Below are 24,288 nucleotides of genomic sequence, written 5' to 3' on the forward strand. Positions count from 1 at the left end.
AGTGCCTGCTTACTTAGCAAGCATAAGGTTCTGAGTTCAAACCCTAGTGCTGCCCAAAATATAAACAAATAAAAATAAAAAATTCTGCGCTGCAAAAGACACTGTTAAAAGAATAAAACAAAGCATATACTGTGAGAAAATACGTCCAGCATACATATTTGACAGAGTACTTGTATCCAAAACATACAACAAAACCCTTCAAAACTCAACAAGAACAACTATAATGACAAAATAACCCAATTAAAAATTGGGCAAAAGATGTGAAGAGACATATCAAAGATGATAGATGACAAATAAGTATATAAATAGATGTTCAACATTATGTGTCAGAAGATAAATATAAATTAAAACAAGATACCACTACATACCTATTAGAATGTCTAAAACACATAAAAACTGGTAACACCAATTGGTAGCCAGGATGAACGAAGCACAGACTCATTTATTGCTGGTGGAAAGGCAAAATGGCAAAGTCACTTTGTAAGACTATTAGTGTTGTTACAAAGCTAAACATAATCTTGCCATATCGCCTACCATTGCATTCATAGATAACTTACCCAACTGGCCTAAAAACTTACATCCATACAAAAACCTGCATGTAAAAATATATAGCAACTCTAGTCATAATGGCCCCAAACTGGGAACAACCATGACATCCTTCCATAGGTGAATGAACAAATGATAATGCAGTGGTATAATGTTATACAATTCCATGATAAAAATGTAATGAGCACAGATGCCTCTGACATGCACACCTCAAAATGAAAAAGAAAACAACCAGGAAAGGCTATGTGTCGTACTATTACAATTATGTGACACTCTGGGCAAGGCAACATTATAGACAGCAGTAATGTGGGTGGCTGGGGATGTAGCTCAGTAGCAGAGGACTTGGCAAGCACGCACTAGACCCTGGGTTCTATGTCTGGCACCGAACAAAATAAAGCAACCAAACAAAAACCAAATCAGGATTGGATAAGGGGTCAAGAGGGAGGATGATTGAAAAGTAAAATACAGGGGATTGTTTTTAGTGTAGGAAAACTATTCTGTGTGATATTTTGATGGTAAATGCCTGGCATTATGTGTGTGTCAAAAACCACAGAACTTTATAGCCAGAGAATGAATGTTATTGTGTGAAAGTTTAAAAAAAAACATTTAGGAGACCAGGAAATCTTAGAAGAGAATGCTAACTCTATTACAAGTGTATGAAAGAACCTCACTGAGGGGAACCAGGGGAAATGGTTCTGAATTTGGAAATGAATATGGTTTGTCAGGCTAAAGCCAAAATGTAAGCACTGTACTGTAGTTGAAAAAATTGTTTCCCACTGAGCTATGGTTAACGATTCTGAAACCACCAAATGCACACTGGAATTGAGAAATTAAGTGGATGGGAGACAGTGGGAGCAAAGTTTTTCGCAGTGGGTGTGGAAGGTTACAAATAAGCAAAGGAAGGAAGCCAGATGATCCATGTCACAATGGATTCAGGGTGGGATATGCTGGTGACATCAGTATAAACTCATGCTTGTTTAATAGAAACACAGATGGCTACATATAATATGTAATTGGTACAGGCAGATTAGTATACACACGCTTCCTGACCCTGTCACCTGAGGAAGCCTAGAAGCAATGACACTCCAAGAGGAGTGAGCATGCTGGTTCCCAGATCTTGGTTTCTAATACGTTCTCCAATAAAAGAATCTACTCTCTTTGGAGAAATGGCTAATTTTAAGACCTGGATAGGAAGTATACAAGATACCCTTACAGCATCTTATACTACCATAAGGAAATGATCAAACCCAAGAAATTTCACAATGATAGGGACAGTATATCTTTGTGTCGAGAGTCACAGCAGCCAACAGAAAGAGTTCCCAGTAGGAAAGGCATGGTGGCACACATCTATAATCTCAGCTATGCTAGACATGGAGGGAGAAAGATTTCGGCCCAAGGATAGTTTACCGAAAAGTAAACTAAAGCAAATGGGTGGCAGAATGGCCCGAGTGGTAGAGTGCCTGCTTAGCAAGTGCAAGGCCCTGAGTTCAAACCCCAGCACCCCTCCTCTGTCTCTCTCTCTCTCCTTAACTATGTGCTAGCAATACTGGCTCCCTTCTAAAGAAGACAGAAATTGGGGAAGAGTAGACTTGCAGTGGAGAAACTCCCAAAACTATCTCAGCCATGTGATCAAGGTGAATGAGGTGGTTTCTCGTGTTGCCAGCATGGACCCCTGCCATGGTATGATGAGACTGGTTCTTTACTCTGGTGGTTTTCCTCCTGAAAAATCCATAACCCTAATCTATTCATGACAAAAGCTATCAAGCAAATCTCAGCTAGAGACTATCTTAGTCCATTTGTGCAGATGTAACAAAATATCTAAGATTAGGTGGCTTATAAACAACAGAAATGTATTTCCCACAGTTCTGAAAGCTGGAATGATAGATTTTAAACAATTCTGTTTATTTAAAAATTATGTATGTGAAAATCCACATGGGCCTTACTGATGTATTTGACTATCAAAAGTAGATTGTGGCAGAATTAGTTATACATATGTATTAAACTAAGAAAATTAAAAGGAGGAATATATAAATTCCAGCTTTAAAAAAGACTCAGTCATATGTAGAGACATAATGTCAACAAAAATTTTAGCCTAAACTTTTGCAAGAATGAGGACTTGAGTAATGTTTCTAGAGTAGAGAAAAATTTTATATACAATGCAGCTGAATTGAGAATCAAGGAAAAAACAGTGTATTTGTTTGGAGTTGAGATACAACCAGCAAAAGGAAAAGCTCAAGTCATTGAAACAATTACTTCTGAGAACAAAGGCTCAGTATTAAAGCATTTGTCAACTATAAGAACAATAGGACTTTTTAATTTTTAAGCTATATATATTTTACAAGATGCTAAAAAAATTAAAAATAACAAGATAGCGTGCTTAGTGTAAAAGTGTCAGGCCAAAATTTTGGAACCTCAAGTTCTGGGCATTAGCAAGTTATATGACTGAAAGCCCAGCATCAGTCAGGGTCCTCATTGTCTAAGAATAGAACTGAAAGCTTGGACTATGTGATTCCTAAATAGCTTTGCTCTCTAAGATGTTATGACAGTGAACAAATGCCAATTAAAAATAATGAAAGTATTTGTACAAAAAATAATTTATTCTTTAGGAGGAAGTAAAATTTGACTGACAGGTTTTCAAAAGCACAATCCCCATAAAACCAATCATGTAAATGTTTCAAGTCATTGCAGTTACTTTAAAGAGGAACTTAAGCTGCAAAAGACAAGTGAGCAGTAGCCATTCCCGGGGTGGTAGGAGATAAACCATGGAGATTCTAGAGTGTGTGTGCTATATTAAGGAGGGAGTGAGTGCATCAGTTTTTCCAGATGACTAAAATAACTTGGAGAAATGGTGGAAGAGGTAAAACAGATATGGTGACTTTGTGGAGGAAAAAAACAGGTTGACAGATGACTTTAGACTCCCATGTGTCTAGGTTGAAATCCTGGCTCTGTGTGACAGTCAATGAACTAAACTCTGTAAGCCTTAGTTTCTTCACAGGATTTTTATAAGGATACATTTTTATAGTACCTGACTCAATAAACAAAAACTTAAAAATAATGCCTTACAAAAAGCGATTGAAGTAGTGAAGAAGTCAGAGTTTGAAACATTATTTGAGAGATCATTACAGTACAATAATTTCAAGGAATGTTAATGAGAATAAAATTAAGCGAATCAAAGAAATAATTGACCTGAATGACTAACCAAAGGTATGAAAAGAGCAGGTAGACACTCTTGGCTATACTGTTTGGTTTTTGAGTTCCTGGAAGAATCTGGCCAATACTATCAGAATTGTTAAGTCCAGTAAGGAAGGCGGGGGATGGGAAAATAGAGAGAGAATGGTGAGATCTGTTCTAAATGCATTAAGTACGAGGTGATGATGAGATATCTAAGTAAAAATTTTTAACACGGATAGTTGGGATGTAGGGTTTAAATACTCCATCTCGCCACTAGGTGGAATCAAGGCTCTGTTCTTAATTAGGTTGTATCTGTCAATCAATTCCATAATTTTGGCAATCATTGTTTGACTGAAGTCTGAGGACTACTGGAGATCTCCCCTTAGATGTTTCATAGATACTGTGTCTCAAATTCAATGTGTCCAAAATCAAAACAGCATTTGTTCATAAATAGACATCTCACTGACTTACCTTGTAAGTATTACCTCCAGTTCAACCAGAACAGCACACTTGGAATAAACATTTTTATCTTCTCATTTACTGGTAAAATTTTGTAACTGTGCTTTTTATGGAAGAAGTTAGAATTCTTGAAAAGGAGAAGATTATAGTCACTTACACAACAAGATCCATGGCTAAAGTATTGCTATTTAGTCTGTGTCATCTGCTATGCTTTCTGCATTAATTATAGAAGATAAAATTGATACATTAAACTACACTAACTTAAAATTAACAACTTTTCTTCATCAAAAAACAAAATTAAGAGTGTGAAATGGTGATATAGAGTGGGAGAAGTTATTTGTCACTTGTATCTCTGACAAGGAATTATATCCCAAGTCTTAAATTTTTCATAAGAGGATATCCAAATGCCAAAAAGAAAAAAAATGTTAATTTTACTAGCCATTTAAAGGATATGCAAATTAAACTCATCAAGACAAAGTATTATACAACCACCAAAATTTTTAAAATGTTAAAAACAAAAATGCCAAATATTGGTAAGAATATGTAGCAGCTGACACTCTGATATACTGCTAATGATATTAATCAGTACAACTACCCTGGAAAACTGCTTACCATTAGATGGTAAAGCTACATATGCATGTAACCCAGTAATTCTATCCCTAGATATATATCCAACAGAAATTGTTTATGTCTTCACCAAAAGACACGGCATGAAAGTTCATACCAGCATTGTGTTATGACTACTGCGAACTAGAAACTTCCCCAGTGCCCACACACAGTTGAAGAAATAAATGAATTATAATTCCTCTACATAATTTAAACCAACACACACAAATGTGGGTAAACAGCACAAGCAAGAAGTAGAGTGAAAGAAGACAAATACTAAAGAACATCAGAATTATGTTTATATGAAGTATGAAAGCAATTGAAAATAATCTGTATTGTTAAAGGTAAAGGCAAGAGTGGAAACAGAAATTTCCTGTGGTTCTTAGTAATATTTTCTTCCTTGATGTGATGCTGATTGTTGAAATTAAATGAGTTGAAATATACTTCAGAGTAAACCAATGATATGACCCTCTGGGCTGTGTCTATTATACCTTAGAACTATTAACAGTTCTGTAAATTTTGCCTTTTCGGTATTTCTCACTTTTGTTGCCTCCTTGTCATTTCAGTATTCACCTTTTTGTGTGCCAGCATACGCAGTTTTATTTATTGGGTGAGATAGATTCTCATGAACTTTGTCCCTGGGCTGGTCTCTAATCATAATCTTCCTGATCTCTGCCTCCCACATGGCTGGGATTACAGTTATGAGTTACCACATCCAGCAGTATTCAAATTTTAAATTTTAAATATTAAAAAAAAATTTTTTAGTTTTTAAAAATTTTAAATTACCTTTTTTGGATATAATGGTTGTATACAGGGGGATACATTGTGACATTTATGAATGTGCTTACAATTTATCTTAATTAGATTTACCCTCCTCCATAGATCTCCCTCATCACCGATTCTTAGAACAATTTCAACAGAATTCATTGCTCTATTTTCATACATGAATACAAAATACATCCACCATATTCAGCCTGCTCTACCCTCTTCTTATGCTCTCTCCCCTCCCACTGAAACCCATCCCTGGACAAGACCTGTTTTACCTTCCTGTCTTTCATGTTTTTATGTGTACATTGATGTCTAAGGAGGTTTTGCCTTGATATTTCAGACATGTATACATCATGCTTTAATCAAATTAACCCACATTATCTACTCTTTAGCACACTGCTTCATGATTATTCAATAGCTTATAGTGCATTACATTATATTATCTTCACACACAGATGCAATGTTTCAATATTTTTCACTTTCTAATGTTTTCTTTCCTTCTCCTGCCTCCCGTAGTCCCCTCAGACAGACCGCTAAGACAATCATGTTCTCTCTCTCTACATATATATGTATGCATATGCATATAATATCATATATGTATTTATGTGTACATTTATTTTATAGGTATAGCTTCCACATCTGAGGGAAAACATGCAAACTTTGACCTTTTGAGCCTGGCTTCCTTTGTTTAACATTATGTTCTCCAGTTCCATCCATTTACCTGCAAACAACATAATTTCATTCTTCTTTATGGCTGAATAATACCCTACTGTGCAAATATATCCCATTTTCTTAATCCGTTCATCAGTTGGGCATCTGGGCTGTTTCCAAAGCTTAGTCTTTGTGAATAGTGCTGCAGTAAACACGGGTGTACAAGCAGCTCTATCCTACCCTGGAGCACATTCCTTTGGATATATGTCCAGGAATGGTATTCCTGGAATGTATGGTAGTTCTAATTTTAGTTTTTTGAGGAACTTCCATACTGCTTTCCATAGCAGTTGCACTAATGTACGTTCCCACCAACAGTACAGAAGTGTTCCTTTTCCCCCAACATCCTCAATGGCATTTGTTGTTGTGTGTGTTATTGATGATAGCCATTCTGACCAGAGTGAGGTGAAATTTCAATGCCATTTTGATTTACATTTCCTTTATGACTAGTGATGTTGAGCATTTTTTCATGTATTTATTAGCCACGTGTGTTTCTTCTTTTAAGAGTTGTCTATTCAGTTCATTTGCCCATTTATTCTGTGGGTTGTTGATTTGTTGAGGTGTTAGAATTTTGAACTCCCTGTAAATTCTGGTTATTAATTCCTTGTCAGATGTATAGCTGGAAAAGATTTCTCTCCCATTCCGTGGGCTGCCTCTTCTGTCTAGTGACTACTTCCTTTGCTGTGCAGAAGCTTTTTAATTTTATGCAGTCCCATTTGTCAATCCTCTCCCTAATTGCTGAGCTATTGGAGATTTCACACAAAAAATCAGAAGAGATAAATAAGGTCACTACATACTAGTAAAGAGAACAGCCCAACAAGAAGATATAAAAATTCTAGATATATATGCACAGAACATCAATGCCCATGTTTGCATTCACCTTTTTTTTAAAGATCAGAGCCTCATTCTCTTAACCTACACAATTGTTAATTTTCCATGCCTCTCTCCCTTTCATTTTAATTGCAATTGGTCGATCACTCTTAAAAAGAAGATTCAATTATGCGACATCTTACTGGCTATGAAATTATTTAAATCCTTAATATAGCTTTCAAGACCTCCCTACTTTGCTTCCAAAAAAATTTCTCATCCAATCTTGCCTTAAATTGAAATAACAGTGAGTTATTATTAATTGTAAACATGATTTTTGACCCCTTCTAGTCTTAGACTAATCTTGAAATGTTTCTGCAATATTCTCACTATTGAAACAGTAGTTTCAATATTCTGATTCCTTCTTCTGATTCCAATAAATGTCCCATTCTCAATCAGTACTCTTTATCATTGTCTCACACCCCATTTCATAAGGCAGTCTCTCCTTTTAGTAAGAGTTACTTGATGGTTTGGGCATGGGACCTTTGGATGGATTGGTTATCTTCTGCTATGTGTTATATTGCTATGTGTTATATTTTTTATGTTATTCTACTCCTTTTGACTCTAACCTTCAGTGGAAGAAGAGAAGTTCTTCCCTTATTTTTCTCTCCACCACCTGCATCACTTTATCAATTTTGCACAAAGTACCATCAGTAAACATTTAAAAACTTCATGCAATCAAAATTTCTTAAAACTGCTTTTTTCTTACTTTTAAATTAAATTACGTTTCCCCTATACCCTATAATATCTGTTTTTATATTCAATGATTGGGATATTTTCTTTGATCAAATGATTGAATTTAAGTGGGCAATCTGCAATATATAAATTGTGTTCCTTTCTGTATTTTTCTTTTTTATTGTTCTACTAGGGGTACATTGTGACATTTACACAAGTTCTTATGGTGTATCATAGTTGAATTCATCCTCTCCATCATTCTCCTTTACCTTTCCTCCCCCCAGTCCTAGAACAGTTTCAACAGGCCTCATTTTTCCATTTGCATACATGTGTACACAATATTTGCATGGTATTCACTCTCCTATCCCTCCCACATCCTTCCCCCTCCCAGTGGTACCAACCCCTCAGATAGGACCTGTTCCAGAAAATGAAATTGAAGAAAAATTTATCTTGATTAGTAATGCCAAAAAAACCCTCAATGAAACTAAAAAAGAGATTTGTTCAGGAAAGGATGCAACAATTACAGATGTTTCTGCCTTTTTTTAACCCACATCAAATAAAAACACTTGAAGTGTAGGCAACTCTAAAATGCCAATTGTGAAGCTGCCTCTTTATTTTCCAAACTACTCTGGGTTGTAAGCTACTAGTTGGCAAGAGCACTAAGTATCTTTAGTTACATGGAGTCGATAATTTTGATAAATCTATTATTTGTATGATGGTTCAACTATTATTGAAAACGACCCACATTTAACTAAAGGAGGGCATGGAGAAGGGGAGCATGGGCATTTTTACATAGGTTGCTCTTTCAAGAGGGAAAGGAAAGGGTAGGCTGGTTGTGCAGGTTGAGGTGGGGTTACTTGAGAGAGAAAAAAAAGAGGGGAATATGATACTGATGCTAACATCCTAAATCCCATTATGTCCTCACAAATACCTGTCAAGATAACACTATCACCAACCTCATATAAGAAAGTGTGATTCAACTAAACAGTAGTTACAAGAGAAGAAACTTTATTTCAGAACAGTAGTGGGCACTGCAGGCTTGCTGGTGAGACTCGCCTGTCAAGTCTTATAGTTTGTTAATGCTAATAGCCCACTGAGTCTTCTATCAAATTAGAAAACTTAAAACCAGAAGAAAGAAAACGACAAAGTGTAACCTAAATACACACACACACACACACACACACACACACACACACACACACCTAAAGAAAAACTTCTCAGAACCACATCACTGTTTGCACAAAAATGATAGAATCTATCATCCATTTAGGGATTCTGAAAGAGGACGCTGAAGACGTAATTTTTGTTTTCACTCTACCAGTTGTTCTGTGCATGTTTCCATGAACTTGAGGAAGGTAGTTGGCCTGTATGAGTTTAGATTTTGTAATTCATAAAATGGAAGATGATATATGTCTACATAGTTTGGTCAACTATTTAAGGATGAGTAATGTTATGAATGGATACCATTTTCATAACCTACAAAAAGCAATTTGTGTACATGTATTATAATTATATGCTACAGATAATTTAAGGCATATTTCTAGGTAATAAAGCTAAAGCTGAAATGCATTTAAATTCCATAAAAGTAGTAAAAAGTCTGTGAATCATGCTACTGCAACCAAACAACTCCTTTGCAAAAAATAAAACAACAAAATGCAACAACAAACAAAAAAACTGCTTTGGAACATTGTCATTGTGAAACCTCAAATGATACTATGTGATGCTCAAGATTCTCCTGACATCACATTCAAAGAAATAATAATACAGCATAAACAAATCTGAAGGCAATTTCAGATTTGTACTGCTTTCTGTTAAAAGATCACAGGGTTACAGTCATAGCATATGACTAACTTGCTTGCATTTTTCTGATCCTTCTTCATTGTCTATCCCCAATATCTCATAAACATTTTCTTAAAAGATGTTTTTTCTTTCTCTACTTCAAGTTTCTAAAAACTACCTCAATTAGTCCACAAATGTTTTTCATCTTTCTCAACTCATCCTATTTTTCCCTTTCTCATGTCAATTCTTACCTCTTTTTTTTTGGTAAATAGTTGTGCAGCTCTTCCCAGATTAATGTCAATAGTTTCCAGACAATCTTCATTTCTCTCTTATTTAAAACTAACGTAGAAAGGAGAAAATAGAGGTGATGAACCAATTTGGGTTATGATATATATATATATATATGGAAATGTCATAATGAAACTCTCTGTATAGCTATCTTAAACAAACAAAAATGTCTTTTTTTTCAAAAATGAAGACCAGGAAAGTAAAACAGGTCCTGTCTGGGTGTTGGTACCAGTGCGTGTATGGGAAATAAAGAAAGGGTGTGGGAAGGTGAGTGTGGTGGAATTATTATGTACTCATGTATGAAAATGGAAAAATGAGACGTGTTGAAACTATTCAAGGAATGGGGGAGGAGGAATAAAGAATGATGGAGGGGGTGAATTCAAGTATAATATAAGAACTTTTGTAAATGTCACAATGTACTCCTAGTACAACAATATAATAATAAAAATAAATAATAAAGTGAAAAATAGGAATTGAGTATACATACATATGAAATATAAAAACCTACATAAAATGTATCTTTACGTTTTTGCTTTTTGTTAATGCTTTGAATAAAGACATTGGTTTTGGCTTTTTAAAAAAGAAAAAACTTAACGAAAACCTTATAGTCAACACAAGATTGTTCTTAGAAAGTTTATAGCAGGAAAAGGTCATGGACATTAGCTGACTAAATCTTTCTCTTTGACATGAGTACTTTGTGCATTGCACTGCCTAATTTGTGGTAGATTGGGGAAAAAAACTAAAGAGAGCAATAAATTGTAATATTTGGCACCATTCTTAAGAAATATTTGCAAAGTAAACTCTAAAACCACTCAAAAGCTATTGCCCATTAGAGTGGTCAAGTTAGTACAGTTCTGCCTGTGTTTGTCATCATTTATTTATGCTTTCTATTACAGTTAAATTTGGTCAAATGATTTTAAATGTGCTTGCTATATAAGATTGTTACACAAGTACTGACATGAAGAATCAGTACAGAAAAAAACTAGATAAGAACTGTGTTAGTCATGAAGAAGACTGAAAAGACTTTGTAAAGTAGGATGACTGTGGTTAGAACAAGAAGAAAAACAGGAATGTAAGAGAAACTGTAAGTGAATGAATATAAATATACAACAGTATTTGGAACCAGATGCCATGAATGTAGGAAAAAGGTTTCAAAAACTCATTCCAGGGAGCAGCTTTAAAAATGAAAAAATTATCAAAGGAATTAAACTTGGAGGCAAAGATGATGATGGGTTTGCTGGATCACGTGCATCTCTAGAAAGATGGAAGGAAGGCAAGGAAGACTTGGAAGTAACTCCCTTATCAATGACAGCAGAAGAATAGACAAAAGTAGAAAAAATTAGGTGAATAAGATTATGGTGCCTAATTTTCTACAGATTTTTTGCAATGAGATTCTGAACTGCTTTCAGAGAGAACTGCTTTTTAATTGATGTTCATGGTCATAAAAGTGAGTGTCCTCATTCCTCTAAGCCTCTATTCTTCATAAAATATCATTTTTGTGTCTAAATTGTTTTAGCATCAATAGTGAGACATTCCAGTAAGCATATAAAAGTTTTACAAAATAAAAAAATCACTATTTGTATTTAGCTTCCAATGTTATAGTTGATAAAAATGACTAAATTTGAAAGTTTCTAATACCTTGAAGAATTAATTTAGAATGGGGACAAGAATGAAACAAATTTGATCATGAGCTTTTCTTGCTTGCTTTTTTTATTTTAAACAAAACCTGGCAAGTCAGTTTCACAATGGCTGTCATTAAAGAAGCACACATATGCTCATTTTGGAGTCATAATCAGACTGGAGATGTTAACGTTTGGTCTAAGTTGGGAGTTGATTTGAGTGGAAGGCATGGGAGTATGGGAATCTGAGAAGGGGAGACACAGTAGGACAGGCCAACCCCTAAGGAGGAGACAATCTCTGATCATGATCCAGGTAAATAACAGAATTGGGATCCTGGCCTGGGAGGACCTGAGTCTGAAAATATGCTGATGGTCAGTATTAGTTCATAGCAAAATTTAAACTGAGACCTGAAAGAAGGAGTTAGTCAATTTCAGAGTAAGGTGAAAAGACTTGCCAAGTGAAAAGTTCAGTGTGGAAAATGGGTTAGCTTTATAGGAGTAACTGCCTAATATATAAGCTGCCTTGGGCATTTCCTTGGGCATTTTGATGTTATTAAAGTGTTATGAGGAAACACTGGAGGGTTTTTCAGCATGGAAATAGTTGTGATCTAATGTAGATTTAAAAAACAACCTGTGGCTGCTTTGTGGAGGCTAAATTGAGTGACTATAATATGATGTACTGGAAAGGGTAAGAGTTCATGGCAGGTTGGTCTGAGATGGCATCAGTGGAAAGGAAAGAAGTGGTTGTTTAGAAATAAGGGCAAAATAGTTTCTGCTGGGTATTGGGGGGGAGAGAGGGAGGGGGCCGAGTGGGTGGTAAGGGAGGGGGTGGGGGCAGGGGGGAGAAATGAACCAAGCCTTGTATGCACATATGAATAATAAAAGAAAAATGAAAAAAAAAAAAAGTGGTTGTTTTATGGGATGAATTGTTTTTCCTCAAAATTCTTATGTTGAAGTCCTACCCCAGTACCTCAGAATGTGGCTATCTTTGTGACAGGGTCTTTAGAAAGGTAATTTAAAGTGAGGTTATGTGGGTAGGCCCTAATCCAACATGAATTGTGTCCTTATAAGAAGAAGGGATGAAGCCACAGAAGCACAAAGGAAAAGCCAAGAAAGACAAAGACAGCAGTCTGAAAATCCAAGAGAAAAACCTCAGAATGAAACCAGCCCTGCCAACACCATGATCTCAGACTGGTAGCCTCCAGAACTGTGAAGATAATTAAGCCACCCAGTCTCTGGTACTTTGTTGTGTCAGCCCTAGAAAACCAATATAGAATAGATTAAAGATTATTTGAAATATAAAATGCTAAGATTTTGGATTGTATTGGATGTCAAAGAGGGTAGGTTCACGGGAGGTAATGTTACAAATATCTTAAATGTTACAAATATCTTAAAGTAGAAGTGCTTTGAGTAATTGCCTGAAGGATACTGTAATTATTTTATTCCTAAACTGAACCTTATATAGGTTTCAGAATTGTCAAATTCCCTCAGCTAGAAGGAAGTGGAAGTTGGACTTGAATCCAGGTTTGTTTGACTCCAAGCTGTAATCTGAACCTCTATGTTGCTATACTCCTCAAATTCCTCAGAGTCCCCCTCCCTGGGAGTAAGGAGTGGGACTTGGTTTGAACTCAGGACTTCCTGCTTGCAAGCACACATCAGTCTATTTTCTCTGGTTATTTTGGAGATGGAGTCTCTCCAACTACTTGCTGAGGTTGGCCTGGAACCATGAACCTCCCAATCTCACCCTCCCAAGTAGCCCATGTCCAGCTTCCTCACAGTTTTTAAATACCGTATTCTGTACCTCTAACCTTCTCAAAGCAAAACTGAATGATGAGAATAATTAATTTCACCCCTTCATTTTCCAGTTAGAGAATTGGGGCCTGAGAGAACACATGACAGACCTCTCTCTTTCAGTAGAATAAATTCTATTTTTCCTTGTATGATAAAAGAACTGAAATAAGCACTTTACCTGCTATCTACAGTAACAGAACTAATTTTCTCTGCTGATTAGAGTGCCCCTATGAATAGTGAAAATCAAAACCATTAGCATTTCAAATAATAGATTTAGTTAAGCTTCTCTTCATCTGGTGATTTTTGTTTAACGAAACACTTCCATGCAGGAAATTTTACATGATTAGAGTTAGCTGAATCTAACTTTTAAACCTTGACTTACTGGAAAGAATTTCATTGTCAAACAATGGAACGTGCAGTAGTAGTTACCATGTTTATGCTTGTTTGTCCTTACATATTCTTTTTCTCTTTTCCCCCAACCTCTTCATTATTTTCAGGATTTTCTCATATCATTATATCCACCTATGGAACACACACACACACACACACACACACACAGACACACACACACACACACACGAATCTCAGAAGCACATGTTGGAAATGACCTCCAGTATCAAAATTCTATTTGGAATTATGTCAATTAAAGTGAAAACCAGGGTAAATTTTAAATCCTGGGGAAGAACAGGCTGCACTGAGAGAATTAATTTCCCACCATCTCCCTCCCATCACCACCATCATTGGCATCATCACTACCTCTTCCACCCAAAAAAATATACTGATATCACTCTTTAAATTCTGTTCTTTGGACCATGATAAGATGTGAGATGGAGCATGTAGAAACAACAGGATGCATCATTCTTGTGTTATTTCCAATGGAAATGCCATTGATTGCTAATCTGGAAGTTAGAAGTTTAGTAATGAATATTAATCATTCATGTAGTTTTAGACAGCTAAAAACTATCTCTAGTGTTAAATTCTCTTATCTATAAAATAAGAGAGATTATTTCTAAAAGTTACAGGATAGCACAGTGGGGAAAACACAGTCACCAGAACGAAACAAATTTGGTTCAAATCTCAGCTCTGCTATTAACAATTTAAGTTTCTCTGGAAGATGTTTTATCATCTATAAAATGAAACTTCCATTGTTTAAACAATCCTCATGGAAGATTAAATATGAGATAACATACATAAAGAGCTGGTTACTTTGTAGAATCTCAATAAATATTTACTCAATCAAATTCCTCCCAAGCTCCAGGACCTTCTTTAGCATATTGATACATTGATTGGTGATGGTGATAGTGATAAGGTTTCATAGTAAATTAAATGAGAAAACATTCATTGAGTGTCAGACATTTGAGTTGGTATTTAGGATGCAAAGATGTCCATTATATAAGTGATGCTGTCAAGGATCAAGGAATTCACAGGGAGATGAACACATAACAAACATTACAAAGCAGCATGGTTAGATCAGTGATAAAGCTCAATGGAGAAATTAGGATATTACAAGCACATCAAGGATGCATGTAGCCAAACCTGAGTAGATTCCATGCTCATGCAGCTCTTACTATTATCTGATAAAGTGATTTCCTTTCCTGGAAGTCATTAAATATTAAGTGCCTTGTTGAACCATAATAGCTTCATACCTGATAAAATAAAGAGCACAGAAAACACCCTGATTTACAAAGGATATTCTTAGGATGTTTTGAAGCTTAATTCTATTTTGGGAAGTCCAGTTTTGAAAATTTCATTACATATAATTGTCAAAGATATTATTTGTATCTTTTAAGAGGTCTGTTCAGAGATCATATTATAATATCACCTTACAAATTCCCTAGACAGATATATGACTCCATTGCACAAGGTAAAAAATGGCTTTAATTATGACTGTGCTGAAACGAAAGGGATCTCACACTGACTGAAGGAAAAGGAGAGAACACTGCAAGGCTCTGGCTACTGTATGATGTTATGTGGAGGTGTAGTCCTGACAATCATTTAAACAGTGGAGAACCATGCTTCTTTCTCCGGAGGTCCGAACATTTTTAAATTCTCTCTCTATTCTGAAGCAGCGTATCTCTGAATTGTTAGCTTTTTTTTTGCCTCAGTCTTCCCCATTCTGGAAAGAAAGGGACTTAAAAAGGAAAAAAAATCTGTTTTATTTCTGGCATATGTTACAGGATGTAGGAATTACATTGTAATTGTATTAAAAAAGAAAATATTAGGGTTGGTTAATTAGGCAAATAAATACCATGAAATACTTGAGATTGTTAAACTGGAAACCTAAATGTTATACAATGCATCTTGATAAGCAAATTAATGAAGCATTTGAGTGGATGCATTCATGCAAAAAAATCCTGTCACAAAATATTCTGGAGATATTTTTATTTAAACTGGCATAAACTTTCTAAAGAGATAACACTCTCAGAAAAATCTGTGAACATGTATAATAGGACTATATTAAAGTTATCTTGCCAAAATAATTTCAGTCCAATTTTTAAAATAATTGTCATCAGTGTATATGTGCATGTTCACACACATGTATACATAGAGAGAGAGCGGGAGGGAGAAAGAGAGAGGGAGGGAGACAGAGAGAAATCTATTAGCTTTTAGTTATTTAGGGCCAACCAATTGGAGATACCAACCTCTAGGAGTGTTTAATGCCTGGTGGATTGATTTTTGTTGGGCTTTAGCATCTAGTACCTGTGGCTTTGGTAGAGACTCCTTAGAGCACCCATCATGGTCCAGATAAAGCTAGACCTATAAGACTCTGAAGACTAACTACTTATAAGTCTAGAACCTTGTAAGTTAAGATCTTACAACAAGCCTGGCACCAATGGCTCATGCCTATAATCCTAGTTACTTAAGAGGCAGAGATCAGAAGGAAAATGGTTTGAAGCCAGCCCCAGGAAAATACAAAAAGGGGCTGGCAGAGTGTTTCAAGTGGTAAGAGTGCCTGTCTAGCAAGTGTGAGGCCCTGAGTTCAAACCCCAATACTGCCAAAAAAATTAAAAACTCTCAACATACATCATCAACACATGTTTATCTTTCAACTATTACCTTTTACTACTTTTACCTTGATATACACAATGTTCACTATAGAAATGAATGGAAAATAAGTCCATATTTACAAAGTGTGACAAAGGGTTTTAATATGTCTTATAAAAATAACCATAATAAAAGTTGAGAACACCCTGTATTAAACAAAGACAAGCATTCTGTGTACTTAACGAGTTTTTGTTGTTGTTGTAGTGTTGGTGATTGAACCCACAGCCTTGCATATGCTAAGTTAAGATCTATCTTAATTTAGTGTCTATCACTGAGTTATACCCCCCAAAAAACCTTTCAATTTATTGACATGTATCACCAGACTATAAGATAGCAAGGAATATAATATGGTTCTTTTATAGGGGAAATTGATTGGTAACAATAGAGGTAATTGATTGGTGACTGGCAACTCACACTCCATTTCCTTTAAAATAAAAGTGTAGTCTTAGCTTCTGCTGGCATGTGGTTTAAATGGATTGGTTAAAAGATATTAGATTCTGGGATACAATTATGGTTACAACTTTTATAGTCTTGAGAACTATTTCTTTTGGATGTTCCATTATATTTTTTATCAAAACTTTAAAGTGTAATCAAATATCATAGTAATAAAATGTTTTGCCATAAAGTCGTCTCAAAGCATTTCATAGGTAATTGTTCTGACAGTAAAAAGATAACATTTAAAAACTAACATAGTGCAATGCAAAACTTGCATTGGGCAAAACTTGCATATGGGCCAAATGGCCATAATTGGAAAAAAAAAAAAAGAGTGTCAAGAACACATCTCTGGTGGGGTGCATTAAATATGATTTAGGAAAAAGGCTTCCATCATCACCACTCTTGAGCAGCTCCAGGAGGCATAATTTACATGAATTGTCATGTGAATTGTACCCAAGAAATTGTGCTACCTGGCAGCCCAGAAACAAACCTATCCTATTTGGAAGGCAAGTGCTTCTCTGGAAGTGAAGCACTTCTACCTGTCAAGCCAGGAGACCATCAGGCACTGTAATCAAGGCATCAGCAACCTCTGCTCTGATTTCAGGATCACAAAGCAATCTTCTGATTATAATTTGACTTTCTATGCAGCTTTCTACAGAGAAAGATATGATGGCCAGAGAAAAGAATATCTGTTGCACTTCACAATTATTTTTCTTATTGTAAATGAACTAAACACTCTGTTATCATTCGTTAGTCCATTTGTTATAGTGAATAAACATCTTCTAGTTTGATCCAGTCTTAGAGACAGACAAAACCAAATTTTGAGTTTGAAAACCAGAAGATCAGATCCTGGCCTCACAAGATTTTGAAAATATAGCACAATTTTATGAAACTTCTTAAGGTCAGCCGATGGCATCACTAGGCATTGTAGTGACTCAGATACCCTTTTTAACTTAAAAATGGATGAGATCTTGAGAAGTAAGTAATTGACTATTTTCAAGTAGAATCTGAGAAATAAAAGCAGCTTATAAAGCAAATTAATATGAATTATATATAATGCTTTACAATTACATCATTTCACTTGTCTCAAAATATTATGAAATAAGTTTGTATTATTTTCTATGTAATAAAGAAAAGGAGATTTCTGATCTTTCTAGGGAAACACATGTTGTACTACACCACCACATATGTAGAGTGATTTGATGAACCTGTCTGTCTGACTGGAGAAAGCAGTGCCATCTGAAAAGAGTGACAACTGCAGAATAATAACAAAGCTAGTGCTAGCTGGAGAGAGTATTCAAATGATTAGTGATGGTTTTAGACTATTTTAATGAATGGCAACAAATACTGAATGCTGAAATAAAAATAATATCTTCCTTTGTCAAGAAGCCAAGAAGTGCACAGTAACTAATTTATTTAATGTATGTTGGACTGTTTGTATATTTAACCACATCTGTGGGCATATTTATCCCATTATAAATAATGTTTTGCTTACCAATGATGGGAGACATTATCCATATAAAACAACAGAATGTGGTTTGTGGGTAAATGGATTTGGAGGATATGCAGTTATGTACATCAAAAGGAATTATTTCAGCTACCAAAAATAAATTTTAGCAAGTGGTTCAGTAAAAAATAGCCAGGAGATTACATATATTACCACAGTGGATAAGCTAGTCAAACCTTTGTTGATTTTAAAGGAAATTTGGGGCATTTTCAGTGTCAGAGAATTGTCTATAAAGAATGCTATACCAGCTGGGTCTGTCCTGTCATACAGTAACCAGAAACTTGGCAAGAGTGTGTTCACACTAGTCGCTTTTGACTGGAAATGTTATTGTGGTAGTTTAAATTAAAGATGTGTCAAGTAATTCAGTGTTAACAGTGGTGTGGGTGAACCAGCATTGGTTACAGTTTGAAAAACTGTTTGGAGGTTTACTCCATGTATGAAAGTCTCTTGGCAACATTTTGTGAGCTGAAAATAATTCATACAATATCTGCTGGTCATTAAGTCAAGTCCCATTGTGTTAATGCCATGACTAACTAGAAAAACAGATATGGCAATTTAAAACTACAAGTGATACCCATTTATTTTTGGCCAGAGAATTACTAGACCTAGCAGCATTTTCTTCTTCTTTAGACAAAGAGATAGCATATACAGAGTAATCATTATTTTTCTGCTGTTTATGTATAGTTCATGAATCATGACCAATATCCAACCACCTGCATATTTCTATTTTAAGTCATTTAAAAATATGCTTATATTCATTCATTGAAACTTTCCTGAACCCCTGGAAAATAGCTAATATGTGTGTTGCCATGTTTCTTATTTTTTACTTTTAAAATCCAATTTGGCTAGAAAGCAAAGAGCAGTTAAATAACTAAAACAAAAATAGCAGCTTTGAACAAGCCTTATACTTAAAGTGGAACTTACAAGCATCAATGTAGAAATGAAGAATAGCACTTCCCAAGGTATCTTGTACCTATTATAAGACAAGACTGGCTGTACCCTTATCTGACAGTAATTGATCAAATTAATGATTTATATAAATCCACTATGAAGAAGACCAAGGATATCATATTAACTAGACTTTAACTTGTCCTAGTTTTAAAGATTTCTGCAAGTTAAATATTTTTAAATATCTGCTTTTTTCAAAGATTTTTGAGGACATTTGAAGACTCAGACTTGCTAAAGAATAAGGGACAATTTCTACTGTCATAGAACTTGTAATCTAGAAAGGGGAAAATCTCTATATTATATATAAATATACTTCAAAACAAACTGTGTTGAGTATCACATGAGAGGTGAAATAAATTGCTATGTGAGACCATGGCAATAAAATTACAACCAACACAATCCTGCAAAAATCCCAGCTGTAGTCTTTGAATAAATTGGCAAGTTGATGCTAACAATCATCTGAAAATTCAAGGAGTTTAGAAGAAAATTTAAGGACTTTAGCCAAACTAGTCTTTAAAAAGAAGAACAAATTTGAAGAACTCACTTTTTAAATTTCAAAACTGACTTCAAAGCCACAGCAATAATATTGTTACATTGAAAAACTATACTTCTATGATCTTTAGGATTTAAAGTCCAGAAATACACCGTTACATTTCATGTTCAATTGATTTTGAGAGAAGGCATCAAGATAATTCAATGGGGAAAGGAAATTTGATTCAAAAATTGTATTGGGACAACTTGGGAGGCACATGAAAAAGAAAGAAGTTATAATTATACTTACATCATATAAAAATTAATTAAAAATGAATCAAAGATCTAAAAGTAAAAGGTAGCATGATTAAAGTCTTAGAAAAAATACAGGCATGAATATCCATGAGTTTGAATTAGACAATGGTTTCTTACAAAAATTCATGAGGGAGGAAGGATGGAAGGAAGGAAAGAAGGGAGGGAAGAAGGGAGGGAGGAAAAAAGAAAGGGTAGGAAAAAGTAGGTAAAATAGACACTGTCAAAAGTAAAAGCTTTTATGCTACAAAGAACACCATAAAGAAAGTAAAAGGGCAATCACAGAATGGAAGAGAAAATTATAAACATATCTCCTAACAAGGGACTTGTATTTAAAGAGTATATAAAGAGCTTTTATGCCTCTATAATAAAAGACAACCCAAATTTTAAAAAGATATAGATATCTGAACAGACATTTCTTTAAAGAATGTATAACAATGTTCAATAAACACATGAAAGATGCTTAACATTATTAGTCATCAGAGAAATGCAAATCAAAATCACAAGGAGATATCACATCACACCTACTCAGTATGGCTACAATAAAAAGAGACAGATACTAAGAGCTGGTGAGGATACAGTAATGCTGGAACCCATATACACTACATTCTGTCAGTTCTTCAAAAGATTAAACATAGAATTACCATATGAATCAGCAATTGTACATTTAGATATCTAAGAGAAATTTAAAATTTTTCTTCACAAAAAGTTATATATGAATATTCACATCTGTATAATTCATAACAACCCCAAATGGCAAACAACCAATTTTCCATCAATTGGTAAAAGGAATGGTTAAATGAAGTGGTATGTCTATACTGTGGAGTATTATTGGGCAATACAAAGAGTAGTAAAGAGACCTTTGGCTTCTCATTCCACATATAATGAGCTTGGAAGTCACCACTCTGTCCTAAAAATTAAAAAGCTAAAAAATCAACAATTCTTCTTAGGTTCATAAAAGAAGTGAAGTAACAGGGCAAACAACTGCCTCCAAACTGGAAAGGCAGACAGGCAGATATAGAGAATCATAATGATAAGGGAGTGAAAACTCCATGGGGACCAATAGAAAAATCTGAATTGTAATTGATGAAGTACTGGAGGCTTAGTACATATAAATCTGAGCATTAAAGTCTACAGGAGGACCCAGTTAAAGAGGAGCTTTTTACAAGTTTTATTTCCAGGAGCTTGACCAATTCTCACAGTAAAACTAAAGAAAAATTCCTCCTATTCCCAGGAGGAAGAGGTGAAAAGGAACCATTTTAAAATATACTGCTTTTCTTATCCCAAAACCAGGCAAAGACACCTCCAAAAAGGAGAACTATAGGCCAATCTTCCTAATGAACATTGATGCAAAAATCCTCAACAAAATAATGGCAAATCGAATTCAGCAACACATCAAAAAGATTATTCACCACGACCAGGTAGGCTTCATCCCAGGGATGCAGGGGTGGTTCAACATACGAAAATCAATAAACGTAATAAACCACATTAACAGAAGCAAAGACAAAAACCACTTGATCATCTCAATAGATGCAGAAAAAGCCTTTGATAAGATCCAACATCATTTCATGATAAAAGCTCTAAGAAAACTAGGAATAGAAGGAAAGTTCCTCAACATTATAAAAGCTATATATGACAAACCTACAGCCAGCATTATACTTAACGGAGAAAAATTAAAACCATTCCCTCTAAAATCAGGAACCAGACAAGGATGCCCACTATCTCCACTCCTATTCAACATAGTACTGGAATTCCTAGCCAGAGCAATTAGGCAAGAAGAAGGAATAAAAGGAATACAAATAGGTAAAGAAACTGTCAAAATATCCCTATTTGCAGACGACATGATCCTATACCTTAAAGACCCAAAAAACTCTACTCAGAAGCTTCTAGTCATCATCAATAGCTATAGCAAGGTAGCAGGATATAAAATCAACATAGAAAAATCATTAGCATTTCTATACACTAACAATGAGCAAACGGGAAAAGAATGTATGAAAACAATTCCATTTACAATAGCCTCAAAAAAAATCAAATACCTAGGTGTAAACCTAACAAAAGATGTGAAAGACCTCTACAAGGAAAACTATACACTTCTGAAGAAAGAGATTGAGGAAGACTATAGAAAGTGGAGAGATCTCCCATGCTCATGGATTGGTAGAATCAACATAGTAAAAATGTCGATACTCCCCAAAGTAATCTACATGTTTAATGCAATTCCCATCAAAATTCCAATGACATTCATTAAAGAGATTGAAAAATCTACTGTTAAATTTATATGGAAACACAAGAGGCCACGAATAGCCAAGGCAATACTCAGTCAAAAGAACAATGCAGGAGGTATCACAATACCTGACTTCAAACTATATTACAAAGCAATAACAATAAAAACAGCATGGTACTGGCACAAAAACAGACATGAAGACCAGTGGAACAGAATAGAGGATCCAGATATGAAGCCACACAACTATGAGCAACTTATCTTTGACAAAGGAGCTAAAAATATACGATGGAGAAATAGCAGCCTCTTCAACAAAAACTGCTGGGAAAACTGGTTAGCAGTCTGAAAAAAACTGAAACTAGATCCATGTATATCACCCTATACCAAGATTAACTCAAAATGGATCAAGGATCTTAATATCAGACCCCAAACTCTTAAGTTGATACAAGAAAGAGTAGGAAATACTCTGGAGTTAGTAGGTATAGGTAAGAACTTTCTCAATGAAACCCCAGCAGCACAGCAACTAAGAGATAGCATAGATAAATGGGACCTCATAAAACTAAAAAGCTTCTGTTCATCAAAAGAAATGGTCTCTAAACTGAAGAGAACACCCACAGAGTGGGAGAAAATATTTGCCAATTATACATCAGACAAAGGACTGATAACCAGAATATACAGGGAACTTAAAAAACTAAATTCTCCCAAAACTAATGAACCAATAAAGAAATGGGCATGTGAACTAAACAGAACTTTCTCAAAAGAAGAAATTCAAATGGCCAGAAAACACATGAAAAAATGCTCACCATCTCTAGCAATAAAGGAAATGCAAATTAAAACCACGCTAAGATTCCACCTCACCCCTGTTAGAATAGCCATCATCAGCAACACCGCCAACAACAGGTGTTGGCGAGGATGCGGGGAAAAAGGAACCCTCTTACACTGTTGGTGGGAATGTAAACTAGTACAACCACTCTGGGAAAAAATTTGGAGGCTACTTAAAAAGCTGGACATTGATCTACCATTTGATCCAGTAATACCACTCTTGGGGATATACCCAAAAGACTGTTACTCCAGAGGCACCTGCACATCCATGTTTATTGCGGCACTATTCACAATAGCCAAGTTATGGAAACAGCCAAGATGCCCCAGCACTGACGAATGGATTAAGAAAATGTGGTATCTATACACAATGGAATTCTATGCAGCCATGAAGAAGAACGAAATGTTATCATTCACTGGTAAATGGATGGAACTGGAGAACATCATTCTGAGTGAGGTTAGCCTGGCCCAAAAGACCAAAAATCGTATGTTCTCCCTCATATGTGGACATTAGATCAAGGGCAAACACAACAAGGGGATTGGACTATGAGCACATGATCAACGCGAGAGCACACAAGGGAGGGGTGAGGATAGGTAAGACACCTAAAAAACTAGCTAGCATTTGTTGCCCTTAATGCAGAGAAACTAAAGCAGATACCTTAAAAGCAACTGAGGCCAATAGGAAAAGGGGAACAGGTACTAGAGAAAAGGTTAGATCAAAAAGAATTAACCTAGAAGGTAACACCCACGCACAGGAAATCAATGTGAGTCAATGCCCTGTATAGCTATCCTTATCTCAACCAGCAAAACCCCTTGTTCCTTCCTATTAATGCTTATACTGTCTCTACAACAAAATTAGAGATAAGGGGAAAATAGTTTCTGCTGGGTATTGAGGGGGAGGGAGCGGGAGGGGGTGGAGTGGGTGGTAAGGGAGGGGGTGGGGGCAGGGGGGAGAAATGAACCAAGCCTTGTATGCACATATGAATAATAAAAGAAAAAAAATAAAAAAAAAATAAAATAAAATAAAAAAAAATAAAAAAAAAATAAAATATACTGCTTTTGTTAGCCAGGTCTGCTTCAGGAGGAACTGTTAAACAAGTTGCTTGGAAGTCTACTTACTGGTAGGAAGGAAAATATCCAATTCTAACTAGTGCTAACCTTCCACTTGGTAGAAAGAAAATAACTCAAGCAGCCAATTTATCCCAGCTACATTGAGGGGACTGAAAAGCACTTACAAAGTTAACAGCCCAGTGGTA

General features: G+C 35.3%; 1 long non-coding RNA gene across 2 annotated transcripts in view; it reads right to left on the reverse strand.

Moving 5' to 3' along the window:
• Positions 1–12,453: 12,453 nt before the first annotated feature.
• LOC141425733 (uncharacterized) overlaps positions 12,454–24,288 on the reverse strand; it is a 29,996-nt gene continuing 18,161 nt past the window's right edge. For both annotated transcript variants that reach the window (XR_012450813.1, XR_012450812.1), the window contains exon 3: positions 12,454–14,923. This is a non-coding gene — a long non-coding RNA (uncharacterized lncRNA). The remainder of the gene's footprint in view (positions 14,924–24,288) is intronic.

This window comes from Castor canadensis, chromosome 8 (assembly GCF_047511655.1).
Source record: "Castor canadensis chromosome 8, mCasCan1.hap1v2, whole genome shotgun sequence".
Classification (NCBI taxonomy): Eukaryota; Metazoa; Chordata; class Mammalia; order Rodentia; family Castoridae; genus Castor; species Castor canadensis.